Genomic DNA, 14,998 nt, shown 5'->3' on the forward strand with positions numbered 1-14,998 from the left:
CTCCATCTCCACCAACAATCAAGCTCCTGACTAGACCCACCGCCAAAACATCCACCAACTTCATTATTTATTCCCTTCGTCAATGACCAACTAAAAAATTAAGGACAATGATTGATCAAAAACCATCACCAAATCTTTTTCGTTCGAAACTCTGGTCATCCCCCACCGTCGGGTTAAAGCCAAGTAGCACCTCCACCGTCAAAACCCATTAGAAGACAATCGGGTTTGGGCCAAACGGATCTCAAGTCAAATTTGTCGAGTTGGGGAAAACAGAGTTTGGGTTGAGGTTTGCGAGTTTACTTAAGAGATTTATGGACTCCGATTCAAGGTTCCCAGCATGGAATCCATCTTGTTTAATTGATTAATAAAACGGTATTAAGGTCCATTCTTTATCTCATTCTCGATTCATCTTATTTGTTTGACACTTTGTGTAGTAAATTTATTGGTGTGTGAATTTTGTTTTCGTTGATTTTGAAATATTTGGATCATCACAAGTGATTATTGATAGTGATCATTTGATTGTTTTAATTGAATAACTGTATGATTTAAACTCATTTAAGAATAAGTGGGATGAAAATAGAATGTTGATGAAGTGAATATTGTTATGTTTTGATTCATCGATTATTGTTGGACTTGAAATGAATGTTAATATTGTAGAACTTTATAGAATCATGTTTTAGGCCAAGAATCGATAGGCAAATCGTAGGTCTTGGGGTAGGCAACTCGTAGTATTTTATATCATTAAATGCATAAATGTCTGTGTTGAGTGATTTCTCCACTTCTATCTCATTTCATCAAATGTATTCATTCACCAGGAAATTTTCTGAGGTCACATTGTATTTATTCACTGGAGAATTCCCTGAAGTATCATGTAGGCGGAAGATTTTCGTGATCAAGACCCGAGGCATTAGGTAAAGCATAGTTAGGATAGTTTAGATTTCATTTTAGTATTTTATTTTTGTTTGTAATAAATGGGACTGGACATTATTTTTTAGACTTTTGACTGCTTGATTGTTTGTTTTTCTTGTTGTGTGTTTTTGTCGGTCTATACATTCCATAGTGTCATACTAGCTGATATACTCTATGGATCGATCGTGGTCGATAAAATTCCTTAACTGAAATCTCTATTCGTGGATTAGTTTTTAGATTCAAACAATTTTAAAAAAGATTTTCAAAGGTGACTTGGCACATCCGATTTATGCCAAGTGGAGACTCTGAGTTTAAACGTAATAATTTTTTTTTGAAATAAATTGTTTCTTTTGTCACTTAATAATAAAACCTTTTCAAACTTAAAATCAATATTTTTGGTTAAAAAGGGGGAGTGACACATTATTCGAAGAACGAGCTAGTACTACTTGGTGTAGCTCCTCTCCAGAATGCTCTTTTGCTAGCACTCTATCGATGGGGCATCAATTTCAAAAATATTGCTCATTTGTGTTATTATCTCAATGCTTGCTGATTTTTTTCCTACATACATACATAATCAAGAAAATCCATAAGGGGAAAATACAAGAAATAGCAAACGTAAGCCCATAATTAAATTTAATAACAACACTTTTATAAAATTAAGTTTTATAGCAAAAATAGCAATATTTTTCATTGGGCCAAGCCACTATCGCCTTTTTACAGTTATCATATGTAACTTCTCCTCTATTCACGCCACTACATTTTTCTCTTTCTTTTCTTACTTCATCTTCTATATCTTTTTTTTTTTTCAATTTTTCTCCTATTTTTCATATTTCAATTTCAACTATTTTTTCTTACATTTTTCTTACTTTTTCTACAAAGATCTTGTTCCACAAAATCAGGTAATCATAAATTTTTAGTTATTGCATGTTATATTTTTTCCAAAGTTCATTTATTTTATCTTTTGCATTTTTTCTTTACCATTATTATTGTCTTATTCCATTTTAAAGTTTTTGTTTGTACAATTGTGGAGGTATGCTCTTATGGAAGAACACACATCATATAGAAGATCTAATAGAGATCTACCCTTATTAATTTAGTTTTTGATAATTCACCATACTTTAATATTGGACAATCTCAAGTTGGAGAATTAAAAGTCGTTTCTACGTCTACTCAGTCGAAGAAATTAGTGAGTGTTAGAGAGGTGAGATCGAAGCATCGTAACGATCCAGAGAAGATGATCGAAATTATGAAAAAAAAGAATTGAAAATAATTTCTTCTCCAAAATCTCCAAAAATTCAAAAACTAGAGAAAAAAATGAAAATAAAAAAAACCGAAGCAAGCAGCAAAATTTCAAGTCCTGGAATTGAAAAATCTTCCAAAGATGAGTCGAAAGAAGATGAGGAAGAAGAGATATTTGTATATGTATTTAATACGATTTTATATTTGTAATGTATGAGTGTTTGTATATTTCACAAGTGTATTTAGTTGGTGGGTACTGATTTATATATATATAAAAATCTTGTTGTTTGTATGTGTGTGTATATATATATATACACACACACACATATACATACAAATTATGTAAATGTATTTGTATTTGTATATGTATATGTATATGTATTTTTGTATAGTGTCAGGTGTGTATTTAGACTGTGTTGTGTCAACTATGTATTTTATATATTGTATATATATGCGTGTATAGACTTAATCTAAAAGTACATTCAACAGTTTCAAAATCTCAAAATCGAGTTTGGGCAAAGATATTTATGGCAAACCTCAAACTTAGTAATGATGAAATAAATATACGAAAGATCTCAAAATCAAGTTCGTAATTGAATATTTGTATTAGTAAATATGATTTATTTTGAAGATCATAAAGGAAAGAAAATATACAGTTAAATCGATTTTGAATTTGAATTTAGCTATTAAAAATAAAGTAGATATTCATTTAATAAGAATCATTTATGATTTATGGTTAAAAATGACATAAAATACAAAATACAAAATTACTATTTTGGATAATTATGAAACTATTGCTATGAAATGCCTATTTATAAGGTTAAATTTGCTATTTATGATTTTTATTACCAATCCATTATCATGAACAAACTTTACTAATCTCAACATTTATTTTTCTAAGGATAATATTCATCATAAATTTCTACATTAATCTAACTGCTAAGGTAAAAGGATTGTCAAAAATAGTAAGCAAGAGAATGATGTCACAACCAATAAAATACAACACTAGAATTAGAACATTGCAGTATGATATGAACAATAACACCACTAACACTTCAAAATGATTTAACCGATCGTAAACACGTAATTCTTTAAATAAAAAAACAAAGGGCAACATGAAAATGCAAACTAATTCCTAAATCAATGAAGAACTAGCAACAAGACTCCCCCATATTCATAAATACATTTCACAGTAAGATTTTAGGTATAATTTTGTTCTAAAAAATTATATGATAATAACAAAATCTTAATGAACAAATCATTTATAACTCTCTAAAGAAAAAATACGAATTTACCTGAATTGTGTCGCATTGTTGATGGAAATTTTCAACATCTTCAACAACCGCACATAGAAAAAGATTGAATTAAAGCTATATACTTACATACAAAAAATGAAAAAAAATAGTTTAGTATCCCAGAAAAGTTCATCATGATTAAATTCATAAATAATAACAAAACAAAAAGAATTACTAGGAGTGAAAATGAACTGACGGATAAAATTGTGAATTTGAGATACTCTTTAATCAGTGGTGGCGGTTTTGTTGAGTCCAGCTGTCCGGTCCTTAAAATCTTTAAATACTTTAATTATTCAAAGATTATTTTGTTGAGCTTGATCCTCATCATAACTATAAGGTAGAGAGTGCAAAAATATGTGTTGGTACAGAAGAAAGGATCCTAAATACAATGTAATACGAGAGTATTTGAGTATTTGAAATATATTTCTTTTGCTTTAATGGGAATAGAAAGGATCATGCATCACAACTAGCTATATCAATAATTAGCAAGATGCATGCACTACCATAATAATAGCAAGACATTCTGAGATGGAATACCCATAAAGCTATATAGTATGACAACATTCACAACTTAGGTTCAACACCAAAACTAACTAAAATGACATTTAACAACAAATAGATCTTCTACATTAAGCATGTAAAATCACTATTAAAAGAAAAAAGAGTTCACTTTATGTACACCTTATAGTATGTGACAGAATGAAAAGTTCTACCTCTGTTGCAAATAGTCCTCAAGAAAAATCAGTTATGATAGATAATATAGACAAAGACTACAGATAACATGCATTAATATGAAATTTTAGAAAAATTTTCAGCACACTTTGTTCAGATTTCATCTTGTTCATCTACTTAAACAATTGTATGTCAAATCACCAGTAGAAACAGGCAACATGTAGCAAATTAGAAGAGAAAGATTTCTACGATTATCTTATACTACAAAACATGTAGGATTTTAAACTCAACAATAACGCTACATATTCAATAGATATAACCTTCGATCCATATCTGTATTTACCAAACACAAAAACAAACACAAATTTAAAAACTGTAAATTAAGCAGAATACTAACAATAAAATTTACTGATTAAATTGTCAGAACTTGTCAATCGCTTATTTAAGATAAGTGAATTCAAGACATCTTTTGAGCGATCAAAGGAGAGAATCTTCAATTTAGCTCTTCAAAGTCTCATTAAATCATCGTCCTCTACCATATTCAAACTCTCAATAGGTATAAATAATTTATTTTTAAAAAATTCATATATTCAAAATCTTGACTCGCGATTAAAGATAATATGACATTGTTGAAGAAGATATTATTTAATATGTTTAAGTAATTTGTTTTTTCAAAAAATGAGTATAAACTCAAAATGATAGCTCATTTTCTGCACATATATGTGTTTGTATGGAGAAGATGGAGAGAAGAATTTTTATACGGAGTAATTGACGCCGTTCGAGATGACATTAGAGGCTTGTTGAACAAAGGAATCAGATAACAACAGAGGTTGCGTGAGAGGTTTTTGTTATCGATGCCATCAACTTTTAGAGCTTTGGACAACGTCGACCGAATAATTGAGTTTTTGATTATAAGAGGTAAGGAAATGAGACAATGAAATTCAAATTCTATTTCATGAAAAGAGAGTGATGAAAATTTCTTACGTTTTTCATTGTTCTCTGTTGTTGCAAAATCTTCTCAAGCTCGTTGATGATTACTATCAAGGCCAAAATACATATTTCATATTTTATTTTCTATAATTGTTAAGCTTATTATCATTCAATTACTATGGGCTCCTCTCTATTTTTATTCTCTTTATTTTTTCCCAGTTTCTACTTGGATTCGAGACAAGGACATAATTTTAATTTAATGATTGAAATTCAATTAATTAAATCAAAACTCTTATCATACGTAGAATAATTAATTAATTCTATATATTTACTCCTAAAATATTTTACAATCCATAATTGTAGATCTACATTATATCTTTTCTAAATATATTAGAAGAATTTCTTACTTGTCATGAGTAAATTTTTGTGCATAAAATAATTTTCCTCTTTGTCTTTTTAATTTTATTTTATAATATAGGTTATAATTTTTATTTTTTTTTGAGTATCCAATAGAATTATTATCTATTACATAATAGGTTCACCTTTAAGTGAGTAATAAAAAATCCGAAGTTGGAGTATTTAAATTTATTTTGCTTCTAAAATTAAAATATATCAAGCTACCTGTTTAATTTTTCTTTGACAAATATTATTTTATAAATTTCTTTAATTTTATATCGTTGGTTGAAATTTACTTCTCATTTTTCTAACCTTTCAATGATAACATGAAATATTTAGGGATGTATGTGTTTACTTCTCATTTTTCTACAAAAAAAAATTGATGCATGGTAAAAAATTATTAGAGGCAAGGAAAAAAAAGTTTTTATATTTACAAAAGATAAACTATAGATCTAGAATTGTGGGATTATAAAATACTTTACGAAAAAATATATAAAATAATTAATGATTCTAATCATGGTGAAGGCTTTGCATTAATTAATTGAATCTCAACCATTAAGTTAAAGTTATGACGCATGACTTCAATTCAAGCAAGAATTTTAAAAAAAATAAAGAGGATAAAAATGGAGAGGAGTCGTATTGCATTGTTATTTTATTATAATGTTAATCTAATCGCACGCCCTTAACTACTTAACATAAATTTAACAGTACTTTTTAATGGTAAATAATATTGTTCTTCAATGAAGCTTTAACTTGTAATTTAAAAAAATGCATCAAAAATCTATAGTATGAAATCGCATACACAAATATATATTGTTAATCAAGTAATAGACTGTACGTAGATTATCATTCCAACGAGGACGTACTATCAACTTTTTAATATATTAGGCCAAATTTTATTGAATTTTGAGAAAAATTTCAAAAGTATTGATTGAGTAATTATAACAACTGCGATGTAATAAAATAAGATAACAGTAAAAAGTTATGCAAGAGCAAATTTTGAGATAATAATAGGAGAATGAGATCTCATGGCTATGATTTTATCTAAGAGAAAATGGTCAAAAGTCCCCCCAACCTACCAAACGATATTCAAAACAAAAAAAAATCCCCTTTAAAATCGCTAGACTTAACCATTTTCAAGCAACTAAGTCACCTAACAAAACACATTCAAAACAAAAAAATCCCCTTTAAAGTCTCAACACTTAAACCATTTTCAACCAACTAAGTATCAAAACAAAACCATATTCAAAACACAAAATCCCCTTTAAAGTCCCTAGACTTAACCATTTTGAACCAACTAAGTCACCAAACAAACCACATTCAAAATAAAAAAATCCCCTTTAAAGTCCCTACACTTAACTATTTTCAACCAACTAAGTCACCTACTAAACCACATTCAAAACAAAAAATTCTCCTTTAAAGTCCCTAGACTTAACCATTTTCAAGCAACTAAGTCACCTAACAAATCACATTCAAAACAAAAAAATCCCCTTTAAAGTCTCTACACTTAACCATTTTCAAGCAACTAAGTCACCTACCAAATCACATTCAAAATAAAAAAATTCCCTTTAAAGTCCCTACACTTAACCATTTTCAACCAACTAAGTCACCTACCAAACCACATTCAAAACAAAAAAATCCCCTTTAAAGTCCATAGACTTAACCATTTTCAAGCAACTAAGTCACCTACCAAACCACATTCAAAATAAAAAAATCCTCTTTAAAGTCCCTACACTTAAACCATTTTCAAGCAACTAAGTCACTTACCAAACCACATTCAAAACAAAAAAAATCCCCTCTAAAGTCCCTACACTTAACTATTTTCAAGCAACTAAGTCACCTATCAAACCACATTCTAGCTAATAAAATTCCCTTTAAAGTCCCTACACTTAACCATTTTCAAGTAACTAAGTCACCTACCAAACCACATTAAAAAAAAATTCCCTTTAAATTTCTTACACTTAACCATTTTCAAGTAATTAAATCACCTACCAAACCACATTAAAAAAAAATCCCCTTTACAGTCCCTACACTTAATCATTTTCATGTAACTAAGTCACCTACCAAACCACATTCACAATAAAAAATCCTCTTTGAAGTCCCTAGACTTAACAATTTTCAAGTAACTAAGTATCAAAACAAAAGCATATTCAAGAAACAAGCAACAACAAGGCCTACAAGATGTCAACATTAATGCTACTGAATCGAACAAGGCCACACACAGTTTCGCTAGACTTCAATATAAATAATAACAAGAACATAACAACAATGTTAGTGAATCGAACAAGGCCATGCACGGTTTCACTAGACTTCAATATGAACAATAACAAGAAGATAACAATAATAGTGAATCGATATAAATTAACTTACCTTTGCTTGACCTAAATTAAAGTGAAAGAGATAAACTGTCACCAAATCAAGAACCTAAAAAAAATCAAGACAAAATATTCCAACTTTGAGTGATTTAGCAAAACTCATATAAAAAACAACAAGCTAAAGCGCTAAATCATAAAAGTAAATTCATTCACTTTAAAGACAACAAGCTAAACCCTCATAAAAAACAACAAGCTAAACCATAAAATCCATTCAAGAATCAAAAACAACAAGCTAAACAAGAAAAACTAGTTCAAACAATTATGTGTATAGCTCAAAAATTCCGTAAATAACTAAACAAAATTCAAGCTTCAAACGAGCTTAAAAAAACTAGCTCTAACTAACCTAATCTTCACTATTATAAATTTCACAATTATATAAACTAGTACACCTATAATCAACCTCAAAAAGCACAAATTTTGCAAAACACAACATCTATTTAGGGTGAGCTTGCCTAAGCTGAGCTTGCCGGAGCAGTCACCAGAGCTTGCGATTGGAAGGACGATTTTGGGTGTGTTTAGGGTATTTTTGTGTGTTTGTGCGTGATTTCTGTGTGTGTGTATTTAGGGTAGTCGACTAATTAGTATTTTAGGTCGGGTCGGGTCGGGTTATGTGGGGGTGGGGGGTAGGAGTTATATAATTAAAATATTTTTTTATTATTTTGTTGAAAACCGACCACTTGTGGTTGATTTTCTGGATATTTTATTAAAAACCAACCACTTGTGGTTGGTTTTTAAAATTTTTTTAGAAAACCGACCACATGTGGTCGGTTTCTGACAAAATACTAAAAAAATTATTTTAATTAGTAAAATTAATAAAAAATCAATTAATAAATTAAAATTAATTTTAAATAAACTAATTTTTTTAATAAATTCTATAATATTTATAACAATAACACGAGTAGTATATTTTCACAATCGTATAATAATATCAATGAATTTTGTAATTTATGATAAATTTTTGGTCAATTAACTTTTAACTACGATATTATATATATATATATATATATATATATATATATATATATATACCTCGTAATATAATATGTTAATCAAATAAATTATTGATTACTTGTCTTACGTTATTACAACTTCAACAATATACACGTATCTACATATTCATACTAAATAGTATATCTATTTCCTCAATAGTATGATATAAATGTATTATTCAAAATATTTTGACATATAGATTCAGTTATCGAGCTTTCGATTACTGCATACGTCACTACACGTGATATATATATATATATATACACATATTCAATTGTCTATCAACTTTCAAATAAGTATATAAACATCACACACATATACACATATATAACATTAAATAAGTATATAAACATCACACACAATTGTCGATTACTGCATACGTTGCCACACGAGATATAAATATATATACATATATATATATACATATACATACACACACATATACACACTATTGACTAAATGAAGTTCTAAATACGTATGATATATATCACATACGTACACAAGTATATTATCCAATAATATAATGCAACGTGTTTCATATACATACTCAGATGAGTGATCGATTAATTATATTTGATTAACTTAATATACTAGGTTTTGACTAAATCATTCATCAATCGATCACAACATGATATGTATATATATAAAGATATTTATAGATATGAAATCTTGAACACGTATATATATATATATATATATATATATATATATATATATATATATCCCATCCACAAGTATATTACCTTATACTAGAACACGTTCATTATATTCTAATGAATTATTGATTATTTATTACATTATTATGACAAAAATAGTAACATAAGATCATTATCTCAACGGTATGAGATATATATATATATATATATATATATATATATATATATATATATATAGACACACACATATTCATTACACGAATTATGCATGTTTAACGTCATTTAACGTATATACGAAGGAAAATATTTATTTTATTTATTAAAACATAAGTAAAAGATAAAGATTATGTTTAACATAATTTGTTTATTTTATTTGATATATTTTAAGTGTAATTTTTTCAAAAATTTAAAGAATGATTGATTTTTAGTATTATTATACTGATTATCTACTACATGTGATTAATGTAATTTAAAAAAATTATTATATTGATTAAGAATAATTATTTTTTATGAAACTAATATATATATATTTTATTACATATATATAGTTATTGATTACATATAAAGATTATGTTTCAAAGTATGTTATTTTTAAATTAAAAACCTACCACAAGTGGTAAATTTTTGAAAAGTATTTGTTTTTTAAAAATAAATTTAAAACTGACCACTAGTGGTCGGTGTTTCTAAAAATAAATAATTTTTTTGTTATAAACCGACCACAAGTGGTCGGTTTTTAAAAACATTTTTTATTTTTTTAAAAACCAACCACTAGTGGTTGGTTTTATTAAAAATAAATTAAAAAAGAATTTTTAAAAACCAGCCACTTGTGGTTGGTTTTTAAAAATATCTTTTAATCATTTTAAAAAAAAGTGACCATATGTGGTCGGTTTTGTTATTTTATTTTAAATTTTTATTTGTAAAATAAATTATAATTAATATAAAAATTATTAAAATAATTATTATTTTGATTTTTTAAAATATTAAAGCGACCACATGTGGTCTCTTTTAAAAACAAAAGTTAATTTTTTTTTAAAAAACTGACCTCATGTGGTCGGTGTTTTCCAACCACATTCTGTGGTCAGTTTTTTATCTTTTTCTAGTAGTGGAATAGGTATCAAAATCCCTATTGGAGGCTTGTGATTGGTTCTATATATCTATTAGCAAAGTTGCATCCAAATCAAGCTTTACCATTACTGACTAAGTTATTGAAAAATTTTGAAGTTTCATTATATCAAATGTTAAAGGTAAGTTATATTCTCGAGATAAGATTTATAAACATCAAGCTACAGTATATCACATTTGCATCTTATTTATTTTATGTACTTTCTGGTAGTTTGATAATTTTTAATCTTCTTATATTTCGAATTCAATGTTTATGAGGAAGATGAAGAGACTGTAGTAGATATAGAAAAAATTTCCACAAAATGGTTGAGTTATAAATCAGGAGTATCATTTATTACCAACTTTTTATTTTTTATTCTTATTATCTTGCTCGTGGAAAGAGAATGATTTTCACAATCCAAAAATCGGGATCATGATGATGCCTGCCACACTCTCTATATAGGTATGCCTATTTGGAACCAAACATAATTATTAAAGTAAAACAGAAACCCAAAAATAAAAAGCATAAATAATCTCAAATCTATACATATGAAGAAGAATTTACAACATCAATACAACTCTCTAGGTCTAGCCAATAGTATAAGCTTCTAATACCAAATACAATAATAGTAGTTTGCAATGCTTCAAATGTGAATAAACATAAGAAAAAGAAAGAAGAAATCTGAGTAAGCTATGAGATCCTACATTTCCTACCTTAGTTTTTGAAATCATTCATCTAGAATCATTGTCAATACTCAAGGCTACCTTCATAGTACCTGCATGTAAGGTACATAAATACAAGGATAAGTATGAACACGTGTACTCAGTAAGTATCATCAACAATTTCAAAGTGATGATAAGGATCATCATAACAACCATCCAAATCAATCAAATAATCAGCACTTAGAAAAAACTACCCTAGTCAACCATATAACAATACTTAACAAGATCGCAAGTCCACTTTAAATAAGTCAGACATGTATAGGTATATGATAAACAATAATAACATAATTCATATCAGAAAAGATTTTCACCAACATATAATTATGACCACTTGCTATACCAATCAATCATCAAGCATGAGATAAGAAAAGTGTATACCATGCAATCTAATAGTTGAGTATGATAATGATAATGCATCAGATGAGTATGATTGTAATGATCTTTCAAGTCATTTTCTGCATTTGCACTGTTTTTTGATGTTTAGAGCTTTCCTATAGCTTTCTGAAGTAATTTATGACTTGTTGGAATTGACAGTGTGGTTACCAGGTAGTTTATTTAGTTTTTAGAGTCAATTATTTGTTTTGAAGCCTTCTTTAATTATTTTTGGTGATTTATGAGAAATATTTATTTTCATTTGATCAAATCATCTTACCCCACTCCGTTGTTGTATTATTGTTTTTATGGAGTGTGGGAATAATGACCATGATTCCCAATTCATTTTGGTGCAGTTTGGGTGAGTTTGTTATTTTTAGTGGCATAAAAAGCCTTATAGTTGACTTCGGTCAACATCTTTGGATCTGTGCATCAAATGTCAAAGTGGACTATACCAATAGATTTGAAATATTAATTTTAGTTTGGTAACATGGTTGGTGTGGTTTTATGGCTTTTATACCTCACTTCAATCCTCAAGACGGGAAGTTAGGGATCAATTTTATGAAAATGACATTTTTTTAAAAATCTAATATCGCTATTGAGTCTGGAGCGTCAAACTTAGTGGTGTAACATAGTTTATTTGCATTTTTGATATTTTTAATAAATCTCGAGGGGTTTACTAAGACTTGAAATCTTCCATGTCTTCACAGTTGCACTACCTAGATGGTGTAGTCGCTAAATCACCACTTTAGCCACTTTAGCGATAGGAGATAAAGAGCCATTTGGCCACTTTAGTAGATGGCTACCAGCTAGGCAAGGGCGCTTTAGCGGCCCTGGTCCACTTTAGCGGCCCTTGTCCGCTTTAGTGGACTGGCACGTTAAGTGAGTACCGCTAAAGCGGTAAAGTACCGCTTTAGCGGCACCTGACACCTGGGTATAAATAATATTTTTCTCTATTTTCTTTACCATATTTGAGACTCGGAGATTGGGGTTTAAGTTTTTGAGAATTTTTTTCTATTTTTAAGTTTGGGTAAGCTCTAAATCCCTTTTCAATGTTCTTCTTTCAATTTTTATCATCTAATCTTGTTTAAACTCAAATTTAATGATAGAAAATTTGAGAATTTTGGCTCGAGAGGCCTAAATTAATAATTCTTTACCCCAAATTCAAATTATTTTTGCTTGGTTTTTCTCCTATGAATTCCTTTAATCTTGAAAAATATGTTTTTTTAAAAAAATCGATTTTACCCTTATTTTTCAAAACCCATTTCGAGGGTCTATTTTGATCCCAATTTGGAAATGGACAATATGAATATTATTGGTTTTATTTTGACACATAGATTCTATATTTATATGTTTTAGTTGATTCTGGATCCATTTGTGAGGGAAAAGCTTTGGATTAAAGGCTTTTTGGATCGATTTTCAATATTTGAGGTAGGTTATACTTAACTTTCTTTATAATGGTTTGGGTAGTTAATAATAATATAAAATAATGCTATGGGTATGGAGTTGTATTATGAAAAAATGTATTCAGGTGATTTATGTGCCCATTTGGGAGCTTATGTGGATATTTGGTGGTTTTGAGACATTATTTGCAATCTATGACCATGCGGGGTCTTATATGATGTTGTTTGCCTGGTATTGATGTATGTATATTTTGTTACACTCTTTTTTGTCGAAAAGCCTAAACTTTTTGAATTATGTGGTATCAATGACACTTTCTTGCATGTTTCACTTGATGATTTTCTAGATTACATTGGATCATGGATAATTGATTGATTTAAGTGGTTTATTGACTCACATAGTTGGTATATTGGTTAGATATTGGATAATCTAATTTTGGTTAGTTGTGAGCATTATATTCTCATATCATATTAATTCATGAAATATTGGTACCAACATAGAAATACTAGAAACACTAGCTTTTTTAGATATAAAATGTAACATCTTTAAAAATCCTCTATTGATGTAAGTGTCGAAAAAGATATATGGATTTTGTTATTGGATATTGGTTGTATTTGGGTTGACAAAACCCTCATGGGTCCTACTTGGGATCAAAGCTCAATAGGTATGGGTTGACGAATCTTCCATGGGTCCTACCTGGGAGTGGAGATCGGATGTGTATAAGAAGGTTATGGAATGACCTCGTGCATTACATCACCGCTATCATCATCATGATTATCCTTATTACACTTTATGTATTATGCTTATTCTATGATTGTATCTGCGTTCATGAGTTGAAATCTATCTATTTGATCAAGCTTCTTATACTTATACTTGTATGTATATTTGTTCCCCCCCCACCACTTGTAATTGTTATATATATATATATATAGTAGAATTGTTAGTGGAGATGGTATGGGTTTTTGGTTGGAATATTTTCTGATTACAGGTGATGTGCCCATAGTATGTGTTTTATATTCTTGATTTTCTACTTCACTTAGTCGGCCTATGATACCTACTTCATACAAGTGGACCGTGCTCATCCCTAGTGCATTCTTTAGGTTCAGATCCAGGTACTAGTACGCCGAATAAAAAACTGATTCAGCTGACATTTAGAGTCTTTGAGGTAGATATTGACCTATGCATTCAGAGTTGGCTACTATCTCTTCTTATTTTGGTTTATGTCTTATTTGTGTTTAGAGTAGAGTTGTTCTTTTTGAGTTATCCTATGTATATTTTGACTTCGAGTTGTATTATTTGTTTTTTACACTATAACACCAGGTTTTGGGATTTGGTTTGGTGTCTTTGATTATATTTATGCTAATTATCATATTGTTTGGTTCGGCTTTGATCTAGAATCCTTGGTGTTTCTTCTGCCTAGTCTTTGAGGGTTTGTTAATTCAATTGTTGACCCATTTGAAGGGTGCTCTAGTGGATGCACCTGGTATTCCCCTAGCTCTGCATATTTTACCTTTATATGTGCTAGAGTCTTCTTATGGTGTTCCTCCAGTTTTGAGTATAGATTCTCCTATTGTACGAACATTTGCTTATGGTATTCCATAGACTCCGATTGAGGTTCCTCCTTCAGTGCCTATATATAAGTATGATGTTTTGAGATCTAATGTTTAGCCTTCTTCTATGATGCCTCCTCAGATGGGTTCTCAGCCAACCAGATTTACTATACCTCCTATTATTCTGAGTACAGTCAAGTCTTTTGAGGATTAGAAAAGGTTTGAGAGATTCACTCATTTGGGTCCTCCTAGGTTCAGTGGTATTGTAGGCGAGCATGCCTATGAGTTTTTAATAGATTATCATGTGAAGTTGAGATTGGACGAGGTCACTCATTGGTTGCCAACATCTTTGTTCGCCAGATACGACTTAGGATCAACTTACCAAGTCC

Source organism: Capsicum annuum, chromosome 12 (assembly GCF_002878395.1).
Source record: "Capsicum annuum cultivar UCD-10X-F1 chromosome 12, UCD10Xv1.1, whole genome shotgun sequence".
Lineage (NCBI taxonomy): Eukaryota > Viridiplantae > Streptophyta > Magnoliopsida > Solanales > Solanaceae > Capsicum > Capsicum annuum.